This window comes from Spermophilus citellus (assembly GCF_964194105.1).
Source record: "Spermophilus citellus genome assembly, chromosome: 4".
In the NCBI taxonomy this organism is placed as follows: domain Eukaryota; kingdom Metazoa; phylum Chordata; class Mammalia; order Rodentia; family Sciuridae; genus Spermophilus; species Spermophilus citellus.
The window spans coordinates 29,983,333-29,997,557 of record NC_138185.1 but is presented as its reverse complement, the minus strand read 5'-3'; positions in this window follow the sequence as shown (position 1 = coordinate 29,997,557).

Sequence of the window (14,225 nt, the reverse complement as noted above, 5' to 3'; positions counted from 1 at the left end):
GGTGGAGGGGCCAAACTCCTTCCTCCCTACCCAGTCTCCCCCACCCGGGGGCAGGTCGGTGCCCCGGCCTCCGGAACTCTCCCGGGACGCCCGCGTGTCCCCTCTCGCTGCTCCTTGTGCTCCCTCCTGGCTCGTGCCGTCCTGCCATCCTCCACCCCAGTAGAGGACCCTCAGCGACTGGCCTCCAGTCGTTGGCAGATGCAAGGGCTTGAACCGCGACGGACATAAGCCTTTGTCCCTGGGTCTGGTTCCGCAGTTACCCTCGAGGCCTCCAGCCCCTCCGCATTATTTTGCACTCCCTCCCCTAGCTTGTTTAAGCTAAGCCCCTCTCCTATTCCGCCTGCGCTGGAGAGATGTTCCGGGTACCAGAAGGAATGAAAGGACTGGGGTTGGTCTCCATGGCAACTGGAGGAAGGAGGAGGGATATAAATCCTTCACCATCCTCCTGTGGTGAAGGAGGGTGTGTGGGAGCCAGGAAGTTGGGTTGGCTTTTTGAAGGAGACCCAGAGCCACTTCGCTGTGGTGTAATGGGGGACATAGAAGGATTTGGCGGACGCCTTGGAACTTGGATTTTTTCCCCACTTTAGTCGTCTTCATTTTTCTTTTAAAGAGCAAAAATGTTACAGCCCAGAGACCCCAGTATCTTTTGTATACCAAAAGCCCTTCCACCTAAGGCTGCCTAAGCTCTATATCCCCAAGGTACTTCCTCAACCCCCTCAAGTTTAAGTGGACTGTGATCTTATATTGCTTGCTAATTATCCAATAAGTGCCTACCCGAAGACTCTATAATGACCCTTAGGCCATAGCCCTTCTTTTTATTATTATTATTTTTAAAAAAATATGACAGCAGAATGCATTACAATTCATATTACAAGGGTTGGGGTGGTGGCTCAGTGATAGAGCACTTGCCTAGCATGTGTGAGGCCCTGGGTTTGAGTCTCAACGCACATATAAAGATCCATTTACAACTAAAATAAATATATATTTTAAAAAACATCAATTCATATTACACATATACAGAACAAGTTTTTCATATCTCTGGTTGTATACAAAGTATATTCACACCATTTGTGTCTTCATAGATGTACTTTGGATAATGATGTCCATCACATTACACCATCGTTTCTATCCCCATGCCCCCTCCCTTCCCCTCCCACCCCTTTGCCCTATTTAGAGTTTGTCTATTCCTCCCATGCTCCCCTCCCTACCCCACTATGAATCAGCCTCCTTATATCAAAGAAAACATTCGGCATTTGTTTCTTTGGGATTGGCTAACTTCACTTAGCATTATCTTCTCCAACTCCATTTACCTGCAAATGCCATGATTTTATTCTTTTTTATCATTAAGTAATATTCCATTGTGTATGTATGGCACATTTTTTTGTATCCATTCATCTACTGAACGGCCATAGCCTTTCTTTTCTTCACGTCTCCCATCATCACTGGTAGTAAGTAGCAGGCTGAACAAGAAGATTAAGTTTCCTGGAATAGAATTCCCATGATCATTCCAGAGCACCTCTCCCTGTAGGAATGATTGGAAACCCTATTTCCTAATTTGAAATTTCAGCTCCTTCAGAAGCCACCCCAGATGAACCTCCTAGAATCAAAAACACCTGTAGCTATTCTTCTACATATTAGTGCCCAACATCGCATATCTCTCTGCCTCCTACCCTTACCCCCAAAATATGTTCTTCCTTGACTTGAGGGAACTTCCATCTAAGTTTGTGAATTCTCATAGATCATCCTGAAGAACCAAAGAATCATCTTCATCATCTCTTGGCTACCAAGAGGCAATCCAACATCAAAACAGTGCCAGGAATCTGTGTAGTGTTTTTGCAGTCACCAAGTGCCTTCACATCTCACTTTATTCCAACAGAAAGATGTGAATGATAAGGCATATTATCCAAAATACACAGTTTTCAAAATGACAGAGGTCTGGGGATGTAACTCAGTGGTACAGTGCTTGCCTGGCAGAGAGGAAGCCCTTTGGTTCCATCCCCAGCACAGGGAGGGGAAAAAATGATACCCTAGACTCCTGAGAAGTTCAGCTACTGTCTGCCTTTTGCTTACCAATAGAAGGAACAGATTCAGTGAAATTCCAATAAATACTGACTTTTTCTCCTCCTAAATACGTGTATTAGTCTTCACCTATTGTAGTGTATTTGTGAACTTGCTGACAATCTGGCAATTATTAAAATTTATCTAAAAAGATGAAGCATATACCAATAGCAACAAGATAGCTTGTTTATAATCCTAAATCATAAATGTGAATAAATTGAGCAAAATAAACCAAAAACTAAAGAATACATACTGAGTCAACCGAGGTAGTGTATGCCTGTAATCCCAACAACTCAAGACTGAGGCAGAAGGATCAAAAGTGCAAGGCCTGCCTCAGCAACTTAGGCCCTAAGCAATTTAGTGAGACCCTATCTCCAAATAAAAAATAAAAAGGGCTGGAGATGTAGCTCACTGGTAAAGCACCTCTGGGTTCAATCCCCAGTATCAAAAAATAAAATATGGGGCTGGGGATGTGGCTCAAGCGGTAGCGCGCTCGCCTGGTATGCGTGTGGCCCGGGTTCGATCCTCAGCACCACATACCAACAAAGATGTTGTGTCCGCCAAGAACTAAAAAATAAATATTGAAAATTCTCTCTCTCTCCTCTTTCCTCTCTCACTCTCTCTTTAAAAAAAAATAAAAATAAAATAAAATATGTATATTTTGTATGCACACACACACACACACACACAAACACTGTTGTATGGTTCAGATATTAAGTTCAGATGCTGGGGATACATATAGCTTAGTGTTAGAGCACCTGCTAAGCATGTTCAAGTGCTCAAGGCTCTGGATTGGATCCCCAGCACTACAATAAATTAATTAAGTTCAAAATTAGTAGAGGATATAAGAGGTGAGGATGATGGTTACTTTAGGGAAAGAAGGAACGAAGCAATGAAAGGGACCAGGAGGCTGGTGATGATGTTTCCTTGATGGCTGGTGGTTACATAAGTGTGTTCACTTTGTAATATTTCATCAAGATGTTAACTTATGATTTGTGCACTTTTCTGTATATATGTTATACTTAAATTATTTATTTTTGAAAAGAGTAATTGAATATTTGCCTTGGAGCAAAGTAAGGTAAACAACTCCATGAGTAAGCTTAGATTTTTATTTTTGAAAAGTGAAATTGTTGGCCAAGTGATGGTGCCCACCTGTAATACCAGCAATTTGGGAAGCTGTAAGCAGGAAGATTGCAAGTGCAAGGCCCTAAGCAAATTATCGAGACTTTGTCTCAAAATTAAAAAATAAAAAGGGCTGGGGATGTGGCTCAGTGGTTAAGAACCCCCCTGAGTTTAATCCCTGGTACCAAAAAAAAAAAAAAAAAAAAGAAAGAAAAAAGAAATTGTTGCCAGGCACAGTGGTGCATGCATGTAGTACCAGCTACTCAAGAGGCTGAGGCAGGAAGATTGCAAGTTTGAGGCCAGAGTGGGCAACTTAACAAGACTATCTCAAAAAATTTTAAAGGTCTGGGATTGTGGCTCAGTGGTAAAGTGCTTGCCTCACAAGTGTGAGGCATTGGATTCGATTCTCAGCACCACATATAAATAAATGAATAAAATAAAGGTCCATCAACAACTAAAAAAATATTTTAAAAAAATTAAAAAGAAAAGAAACAAAAGTGATTGGGGGTATAACTCAGTGGTAAAGTGCTCCTGGTTTTGATCTCCAGTACCACTACCACCACCACCCCAAAAAAAGTGAAATCGTCACAGAAGGAGATCCAAGGATTCCTGGGAGAAGGGAATCTCAACTCAGGACAAGTGAGCTTCTTGACAAAGATAGCAGAAATTAATTTAAGAATGTGTCAGTTAAAGGCACAGAAATCTATTTTGGAGAACAAGAAATGCACATTTAAGGAAAAATGCAGACCATTTTGAGACTGAGAGACACTTTGGGGGTTCTCAGGCTCTTCTTTTAATGGTTTATGGTACTCTTGTCAATCTTAGGATCCTTAGGCTGACGTGGTCTTCATTATTTGGTCAGTAGATAACATTGGAAAGTGCCCTAGAGATTATAAATTTCCTAAAATACCCTACTTCTTTGCTTAATCTGTTTATTACATGGTGTAATTAACAGTGCACAGGTAATTTTCATAACTAGATGAATTTAAAGTAACTCCAAAGATTTATAGATTTCCCAGAAATTTGAGAGTGATAAGCCTGGAGGAACTAATGTGGAAAGTGACAGGCGTGGAAAGTTCTGCAGAACTTCACATTAAATTTATATTTCCTTGTCCTTCCTTTTGTCTCCTTTTTATTTATTCTATTTTTTCAACTTTACTTCACAATGAAAGTAGCAATTAAGAAGTTTCACTTCTCCATGGTTATTATAATAGATTTTTTAATTTTTTAGATAGCATTATTAAGTTCTTTTTTTAATGTTTATTTTTCAGTTTTCAGTGGACACAACATCCTCATTTTTTTATATTTATTTTTTAGTTATTGGCAGACACAACATCTTCGTTTGTATGTGGTGCTGAGGATCGAACCCGGGCCGCACGCATGCCAGGCGAGCGCGCTATCCTTGAGCCACATCCCCAGCCCCTATTAAGTTCTTTATCACTCTTCTAAGTCCAGGAGAAGACATTTTTCTGGTGTCTACTGCAGAGTAAACAGCAAATGGACATGGTAAGCATAGTACTTCAGAGGAACTCACCTTATGCTAAAGGAAGGCCTTGCAAATCTAGAACCATTTCTATAATGAAACATCGTACAAATCATTCATCTATCATGTTAGTTGCCTATTGCTGGGTAAAAATAACCCCCAAACTTCAACTGAGGCAGTAATAAATATTTATGTATTATCTCAGTTTCTGAGAGGAAATCAGGAGTGTCTTAGCTGGGAGGTTCTGGCTCAGGGGCTTCTAAGAAGTTGCAGTCATTTGAAGATGTAATGGACTGGAGGATCCTGCCTAGTTGTCATCCGGCTGATAAAGTGGTACTGGCTGTTGGCAGGAAGTCTCAGCTCACCAGTTGAGTCTCCAAAGGGTTGCTTGAGTATACTCACAGTGTAGCAACTGGCTTCTTCCAGACCTAGTGATCCATGAGAAAACAAGATAGAAGTTGCAGTGTCTTTTATGACCTAGCTGGGAAGTCATACTCCATTGTTTATCCTATTACACAGATCAGTTCTAATCACTATGGGTTAGTACTACAAGAATGTAAATATCACAAGGGAGAGGACCCAGGGCAACATCTTGGACTCCACAGTCTTGTAGCACCCAGTGATTGGCATCCTCATCTCTTTATTTCTACTCTCTAAGAGCCAGGAGATAGACCCTATCTGAGTTGGCATTTCAGTTAAAGTAGAGCGTCACTGGAGAATAAAAATAAAGATATCATTGCAAGAGGCCACAGAGGTTTCTAGAACAAGTTTTTTCACTTTTCAGTGGGCTCTAGTGATGCTAAGGACATAGTGTAGATCAGACCTCTTTTAATCCCAGGTCCTTTATTCTACAATGTAAAAGTATGCATGCATCTCCTTCCCCCACCCCTCCAAAGAAATGAAAAACATGAAGTTCTTAAGCCCCTAGATGCTCTTCCAAGACTTGGATGCTGGCCCAGATTCCTCTATCAAAGACAGTTGAGATGGGGGCAGGTTGTTTTTTTTGGTAGTACTATGGATTGAGCCCAGAGGCACTTCATCACTGACTATACCCCCCAGGACTTTTTATTTTTAATTCCAAGTTAGGGTCTTGCTGAGTTGGCCAGTCTGGCCTCAGACTCATGATTCTATTGCCTCAGCTTCCCAAGTCACTAGGACAGATGTGCACTATCCATCAAGCACACACATACACTAACTAGATCGTGGCATTTTGGTGGTCCCACCTCAGCTCATCACAAGCAATGTAAAAGCATTGACTGCTTTCACGAAACCAGTCTCAAGCAAATAGAGAAAGAAAATTCAAGATGAAAAACAATTTTAGAACAACTAGAATTTTCTAGATATGGGAGATCCAATCCCTTCCCAAATATTAAAAGGATTGAACAGGAACTGGAGATACAATTCAGTGACAGAGCAGCACTTGCCTGGCATGCATGAGGCCCTGGGTTCCATCCCTGGCACCCAGGAAAAAAAGAAGAAAAGGGTTGACTATTTTTCATTGTTTTTCACACTCGAGGCCTATCTTATCTTTGATAAATATTCCTGATGGGATACTATTAACTCCTTAACAACTGTAATGGTCTCATCCTTTAATAGTAGTTAGAGAAGGAATCTGTGTTCAAATAAGTTTGCAAAATACAAGAAAATTTAAGTGCAACCTCTTAATGTTTTTAACATGCTGAATGAAAGGCATGATAAATCTTTAAGAAGAGGCTGGGGTGTGGAGGTCATGTGGCTGTTTCCCAAAAGTAATTAACTACAGAACTATTTTTCACAGAACTTCTGATTCCTCAGAACACACTTTAAACCATTCCCCTCTGAGAATAATATCACTTGCCGGTTATATTAAAGGCAATGCTTCTTTCTATTGTGAAAAACTCGATAACTGGGATTATTTTCACTCCCAAATAAACCTATTCATAGAAGCATCTGTCCCCTGAAAACAAGTTTGTCTTGATTTTTCTTAAACTGCTCTACTTCCCCACTTTCTATGTTTCTGTTCTTCTCTTAAAGGTACTGCCCTTTCTTTCCATTGCTGTAACTTGATTCTTCCTCTCATTCGCTTGAATCCAGCACTGTTCAAGAGGAAATATAATGTAAACCATATGTGTAACTTAAAACGTTTCTGTAGCCATGCTTAAAAAGGCAAGAAGGAACAAATTACTTTTAATATTATATTTTACTTAATTGGGTATATTCAAAATATTAGTTCAACATGTGGCATTGGTCATATTACAAGTGTTTAATAGCCACGTATGTATAGTGGCCATCCTAGAGAAAAGGCTCTAATCAGTAATTTATTTTCTTTGCCTCCTAAAAGGTTGCCATGCCTACTTTCTCTCCTCCCCAAACTCCCAAATTTGTGTGATTAAAGATTGTTCTGCTTATAATCCTATTTTTGTTGAAAATATTTTGGTGGTTCTTCTACAAAGTAAAGTTCAAACAACTTAACATCCAAAGAACCTCACTTCTGACATCTTCCCACTTTTCCCTATTACTTCCCAGATGCTTGTATAACATGTTCTAACAAACAAGTCTCGGGTTCTCCAGATAGGCTCTACTCTGACCCAACTCTAAACCTCAGATCATCCTTTGTCTCTACATGAAATTCCTTTCCACTTATCAAATTCCTTCTACTTATCAAAATCCAACCCAGCTTCCACGGCACAACAAAGTGATACCTCCTCCTTAAAATCTTCACCAGTTACCCACATTTGCTATGAACTTTCTGACCTTTTATATTAGGTCAGCCTTATTTGTTTTTCCCCAGTGCTGGGGATCAAACCCAGGGTCTCATGCCTGCTAAGCAAGCACTCTACCACTAATCTACACTCCAAAGCCTATATTATGTCACCCTTTATGGCATTTCTCACGTACTTCCTTGACTTAAAAGTCTTAGTGTACTTTTTATAGACTCAACTAGATTATGAAAGCTATTAGAATAAGAATTTGCATTTTCACATCCCCAAAAGGGACTTTCACAGAGTAAGCACAGATTCACCCACACACTTAAGTGTGTGCCCACATATGTATGCACACATGCACACAGAGAATATGGTAGCTAATGACTGCAGTGACAATAGCAGCTTCACGATCCCCTAACAACCCAACATTGTGGTGGACAGTCTTCCGTATCTGCCCAGCTACCAGCTATTCTCTATTCTCCAAGAAATCCTCTACCCCTACACTTCACAGATTGGACCCCAGCAGCCATCTTTGTACCTTTCCTGCCATCACCTTGGAGCAGAGATCATCCCTCAAAGCATGATGCCACATCCCCCAGGCAAGCAAAGAAGCCAAGAGATCTGGTCTGCAGGGAAACTCAAAAATGAACAGATGGAGAACAAAACACAGAAGTAGACTGCTTGGCCAGCTTTCCCCATTCCACCCGTTTCTATCTTCCCTGGCCTGAATACATTCACATCAGGTTCCGTGGGTCTTCCCTGAAATGTTAAAATAAATTTCTTAAGTCTTCTCCCTTTTCTTAATTTAGCTTACACTGCCTTCCGTTACTTGGAACCAACTCTTAAAATAATCATGATGGAGGACCAGACTTCCTTATCAAGGCCACTTATCCTGTCCTTTTTTCCATGATCCAAAAACCTGAATTATAGTTTTTCTACCATAAGGGCTCAGAGCTCAAGGATCCTCAAATGTGAGGCAGCTAAAGAGGCTAAAACTCACAAAAGAAGAATTGTCTATGTTATTTGAGCAGATGGAGCCACTACAGAAGTTTCTCTATGATGCTACCCTCTCAGAACCTTTTCCCTGGTCAGAGTCAGTGAAAGAAACTCAGTCTCCATTAATGACATGACAAATTAATCATACTCAAGAAATATTGTTTATATTCGTCTTGTACTCTTGTACATTGACTTTCAAAGTGTCATCAGGAGGTCATCATGGGATTTGTGTAGATGAGGTTGCTTCATTATAAGTCATTAAGTTTTGAAGAATGCTACTCAAATTCTTCAAAGATTTTTTGTTATGTTAAGTAGGCCAAACATCTCCAGTTTAGTCTTCATTGAAATAATTATCACAGCAAAAACAATTTTCCTTGGCTCTTTGATGCCTTGAAGCCTTCATATCTGCTCTGCCTCCAGCCTGGAGAACTCCTTCCCCACTCCCACTCCAGCTGATGCATCTTCACCCTCCACTTTTTTGGCCCTTACCTTGGCTAGAACTCTGCTTCTCTCTCAGAAGATCCCCTCACCACCCCCCTTAGTGCCACTTACCCACCCCAGCCACCCTCCATTTATTTTATTTTATTTTTTTATTTTATTTTAGTACCGGGAATTGAACCCAGGAGTGCTAAAAACTGAGCCACATCCAGACAGAACCCATTTTAGTTTTTATTTTGAAACACGATCTTGCTGAGTTGCTTAGGGCTTGCTAAATTGCTGGGTCTGGCCTCTAATTTATGATCCTCCTGCCTTGGCCTCCCAACTCACTGAGATTACAGGCATATGCTACCATGATAGCGCTGGCCATTTATTTATTTATTTATTTATAATTTCCTTTCCCTCTATTCCAATTGCACTTTTGTCTGTCTTTGATCCCAGGGCCTCACACACCACACAAACTTACATCCTCAGCCTTCCAATTACATTTTAATTAATTTTAGAGAGGTATAATTTAACATGTAATAAAATGCATCCATTTAAATGCACAGTGGATGAATTTAAATAAATAAAACCACCATCACCACAATCAAAAACTTTTTCAGCACGCCACAAGTTTCACTTATGCCCCTTCCTAGTTATTCCCCACCCCTACTCCCAGACAACCACTGATTCAATCTCTATCTCTACTGCTTTTATTTGTCTTTTCCGAGGACTAATGTAAATGCAGTCAATCAGCATGTACTCTTGGTGTCTTTTTCAGCATAATGCTTTTGAGTTCATCCATGTTGTTACTATATCAGTATGTTTTTTTTTTCTTGATGGATAGTACTACATTATATGGAAATATCTTATTTCCTTTATTCATTCAGCACCTGGTGGATATTTGGTTTGTTTCCAGTAAATGGATACCATGAATAAAATAAAGATGCTATAAAGTATGTGTACGAGTCTACTTTTTAATTTTATTTTTATTTTTTGGCAGTCCTAGGGATTGAACGCTAGGCCTGGCACATACTAGGCAAGCACTCTGCCACTGAGCCACATCCCACCCACTTTGATTTTTTGTGACAGGGTCTCACTAATCTGCCCAGGCTGGCCTTAACTTTGCAATCCTTCTGCCTCAGCCCCAGAGTATCTAGAATTATAGGCATATGTCACTGTGCCCATCCTGCCTTTATTCTTTTTTTTTTTTTTTTTTGGTACTGGAGATGGAACCCAGGGGTGCTTAACCACTGGCCTCAAGGCTCAAGCCATCCTTCCTCAGCCCCCCAAGTAGCTGGAACTTATAGGTACAAACCACAACACCTAACTAATATATTTTATGTTCAAATTGTCCCATGTTCTGTCAATGAAGCCCTTTAGATTAACTTCTGGGGGCTGGGGATGTGGCTCAAGCGGTAGCACGCTCGCCTGGCATGCGTGCAGCCTGGGTTTGATCCTCAGCACCACATACAAACAAAGATGTTATATCCGCCGAAAACTAAAAAATAAATATTAAAAAAATTCTCTCTCTCTCTCTCTCTCTCTCTCTCTCTCTCTCTCTTTCTCAAAAAAAAAAGAAGATTAATTTCTGAGTCAGGTAAACATGGCTATTGCATCTTCAATAGCCTCTTTGTTTTCTGATATGACAACTCTGTCAATTCCCCATCCAACTGGGCACAGTGGCATAAATCTGTAATCCCAGAAACTCAGAAGGCTGAGGCAGAAGGATTGCACATACAAGGTTAGCCAAAGAAATTTAGGCCCTAAGCAATCTAGCAAGACCCTGTCTAACAATTAAAAAAAAAAAAAAAAGGATGTGGCTCAGTGGTTGTATGTTCCTGGAATCAGTCCACAGTGCAAAAAAAGAAAACTAAAAAGGGATAGAGATGTAGCTCAATGATAAAGCACCCATGGATTCAATCCCCAGTACAAAAAAAGAAAAAAAAGAAAGAAAGAAAGGAAAATTCCTTATCCAGATCTCTCTCTCTCTCTCTCTTTTTTTTTTTTTTTTTTTTTGTACCAGGAACTGAACTCAAGGGCACTCAACCATTGAGCCACATCTCCAGCCCTATTTTGTATTATATTTAGAGACAGTATCTCACTTAGGTGCTTAGGACCTTGCTGTTGCTGAAGCTGGCTTTGAACTTGTGATCCATCCGCCTCAGCCTCCCAAGCTGCTGGAATTACAGGCATGAGTCATCTCACCCAGTCCACCTAGACCTTGAATCAGCCATTTCTCCAAAGTGTAATGGTCCCTCGCAGTGGGAAATGGCATTTAAAGGTTACAATTTGGACACTTAGGAGTGCATATTGCTATTGGGTCATTAATTGTTTCTGGTTCTTTTGGAAGCTAGAACTAGAAGATACTTTTGTTTTTTGCAATTTTGGAGATTGAACCTAGGGCCTCAAACATGCTAGGCAAATGCTCTACCACTGAGCTACAGCCCCAGCCCTTTTTCATTTTATTTTGAGACAAGATCTCACCAAGTTCTTTGCAGTTCTTTTTGTACTTAGAAAATATTGCAGTAGGAATGAGAAACCAAAATCGTCCTGTTTTAAAGTCATTTGAAATAATTCCTCTTTATGTAGGTCAGTCATCAACTCAATATATAATTAGTCTTTTTTTTAATTGGTTGTTCACAACATTACAAAGCTCTTGACATATCATATTTCATACATTAGATTGAAGTGGGTTATGAACTCCCAATTTTACCCCAAATGCAGATTGCAGAATCACGTCGGTTACACATCCACATTTTTACATACTGCCATATTAGTGACTGTTGTATTCTGCTACCTTTCCTATCCCCTACTATCCCCCCTCCCCTTCCCTCACATCTTCTCTCTCTACCCCATCTACTGTAATTCATTTCTCTCCTTGTTAATTTTCCCATTCCCCTCACAACCTCTTATATGTAATTTTGTATAGCAATGAGGGTCTCCCTTCATTTCCATGCAATTTCCCTTTTCTCTCTCTTTCCCTCCCATCTCATGTCTCTGTTTAAAGTTAATCTTTTCTTCCTGCTCTTCCTCCCTACTCTGTTCATAGTTGCTCTCATTATATCAAAGAAGACATTTGGTATTTGTTTTTTAGGGATTGGCTAGCTTCACTAAGCATAATCTGCTCTAGTGCCAAACATTTCCCTGCAAATTCTATGATTTTGTCATTTTTTATTGCTGCATAGTACTCCATTGTGTATAGATGCCACATTTTTTTATCCATTCATCTATTGAAGGGCATCTGGGTTGGTTCCACAGTCTAGCTATTGTGAATTGTGCTGCTATGAACATCGATGTGGCAGTATCCCTGTAGCATGCTCTTTTAAGGTCTTCAGGGAATAGTCCGAGAAGGGCAATAGCAGGGTCAAATGGTGGTTCCATTCCCAGCTTTCCCAGGAATCTCCATACTGCTTTCCAAATTGGCCGCACCAATTTGCAGTCCCACCAGCAATGTACAAGTGTACCCTTTTCTCCACATCCTCGCCAGCACTTGTTGTTGTTTGACTTCATAGTGGCTGCCAATCTTACTGGAGTGAGATGGTATCTTAGGGTGGTTTTGATTTGCATTTCTCTGACTGATAGAGATGGAGAGCATTTTTTCATTTACTTGTTGATTGATTGTATGTCCTCCTCTGAGAAGTGTCTGTTCAGGTCCTTGGCCCATTTGTTGATTGGGTTATTTGTTATCTTATTGTCTAATTTTTTGAGTTCTTTGTATACTCTGGATATTAGGGCTCTATCTGAAGTGTGAGGAGTAAAAATTTGTTCCCAGGATGTAGGCTCCCTATTTACCTCTCTTATTGTTTCTCTTGCTGAGAAAAAACTTTTTAGTTTAAGTAAGTCCCATTTGTTGATTCTTGTTATTAACTCTTGAGCTATGGGTGTCCTATTAAGGAATTTGGAGCCCGACCCCACAATATGTAGATCGGAGCCAACTTTTTCTTCTATCAGACGCAGAGTCTCTGATTTGATATCAAGCTCCTTGATCCATTTTGAGTTAACTTTTGTGCATGGCGAGAGAAAGGGATTCAGTTTCATTTTGTTGCATATGGATTTCCAGTTTTCCCAACACCATTTGTTGAAGATGCTATCCTTCCTCCATTGCATGCTTTTAGCCTCTTTATCAAATATAAGATAGTTGTAACTTTGTGGATTAGTCTCTGTGTCCTCTATTCTATACCATTGGTCCTCCCGCCTGTTTTGGTACCAGTACCATGCTGTTTTTGTCACTATTGCTCTGTAATATAGTTTGAAATCTGGTATCGCTATACCGCCTGATTCACACTTCCTGCTTAGAATTGCTTTTGCTATTCTGGGTCTTTTATTTTTCCATATGAATTTCATGATTGCTTTATCTATTTCTACAAGAAATGCCGTTGGGATTTTGATTGGTATCGCATTAAACCTATAGAGAACTTTTGGTAATATCGCCATTTTGATGATGTTAGTTCTGCCTATCCATGAACAGGGTATATTTTTCCATCTTCTAAGATCTTCTTCTACTTCTCTCTTTAGGGTTCTGTAGTTTTCATTGTATAAATCTTTCACCTCTTTTGTTAGGTTGATTCCCAAGTATTTTATTTTTTTTTGAGGATATTGTGAATGGAGTGTTTTTCCTCATTTCCGTTTCAGAAGTTTTGTCGCTGATATACAGAAATGCCTTTGATTTATGCGTGTTGATTTTATATCCTGCCACTTTGCTGAATTCATTTATTAGTTCTAGTAGTTTCTTTGTAGATCCTTTTGGGTCTTCTAGGTATAGGATCATGTCGTCCGCAAATAGTGATAATTTAAGTTCTTCTTTTCCTATTTTTATGCCTTTAATTTCTTTTGTCTGTCTAATTGCTCTGGCTAGTATTTCAAGGACTAAATTAAATAGAAGTGGTGAGAGAGGGCATCCCTGTCTTGTTCCAGATTTTAGAGGGAATGCCTTCAACTTTTGTCCATTCAGAATGATGCTAGCCTGAGGCTTAGCATAGATAGCTTTTACAATGTCAAGGTAAGTTCCTGTTATCCCTAGTTTTTCTAATGTTTTGAACATAAAGGGATGCTGTACTTTGTTGAATGCTGTCTCTGTGTCTATCGAGATGATCATATGGTTCTTATCTTTAAGTCTATTGATGTGGTGAATAACATTTATTGATTTCCGTATATTGAACCATCCTTGCATCCCAGGGATGAATCCTACTTGATCATGGTGCACAATTTTTTTGATGTGTTTTTGTATTCGATTCGCCAGAATTTTATTGAGGATTTTTGCATCTAGGTTCATTAGAGATATTGGTCTGTAGTTTTCTTTCTTTGAGGTGTCTTTGTCTGGTTTCGGAATCAGGGTGATGTTGGCCTCATAGAATGAATTTGGCAGAGCTCCCTCTTTTTCTATTTCCTGAAATAACTTGAAAAGTATTGGTATTAATTCTTCTTTAAAGGTTTTGTAAAACTCCGCTGTATACCCATTC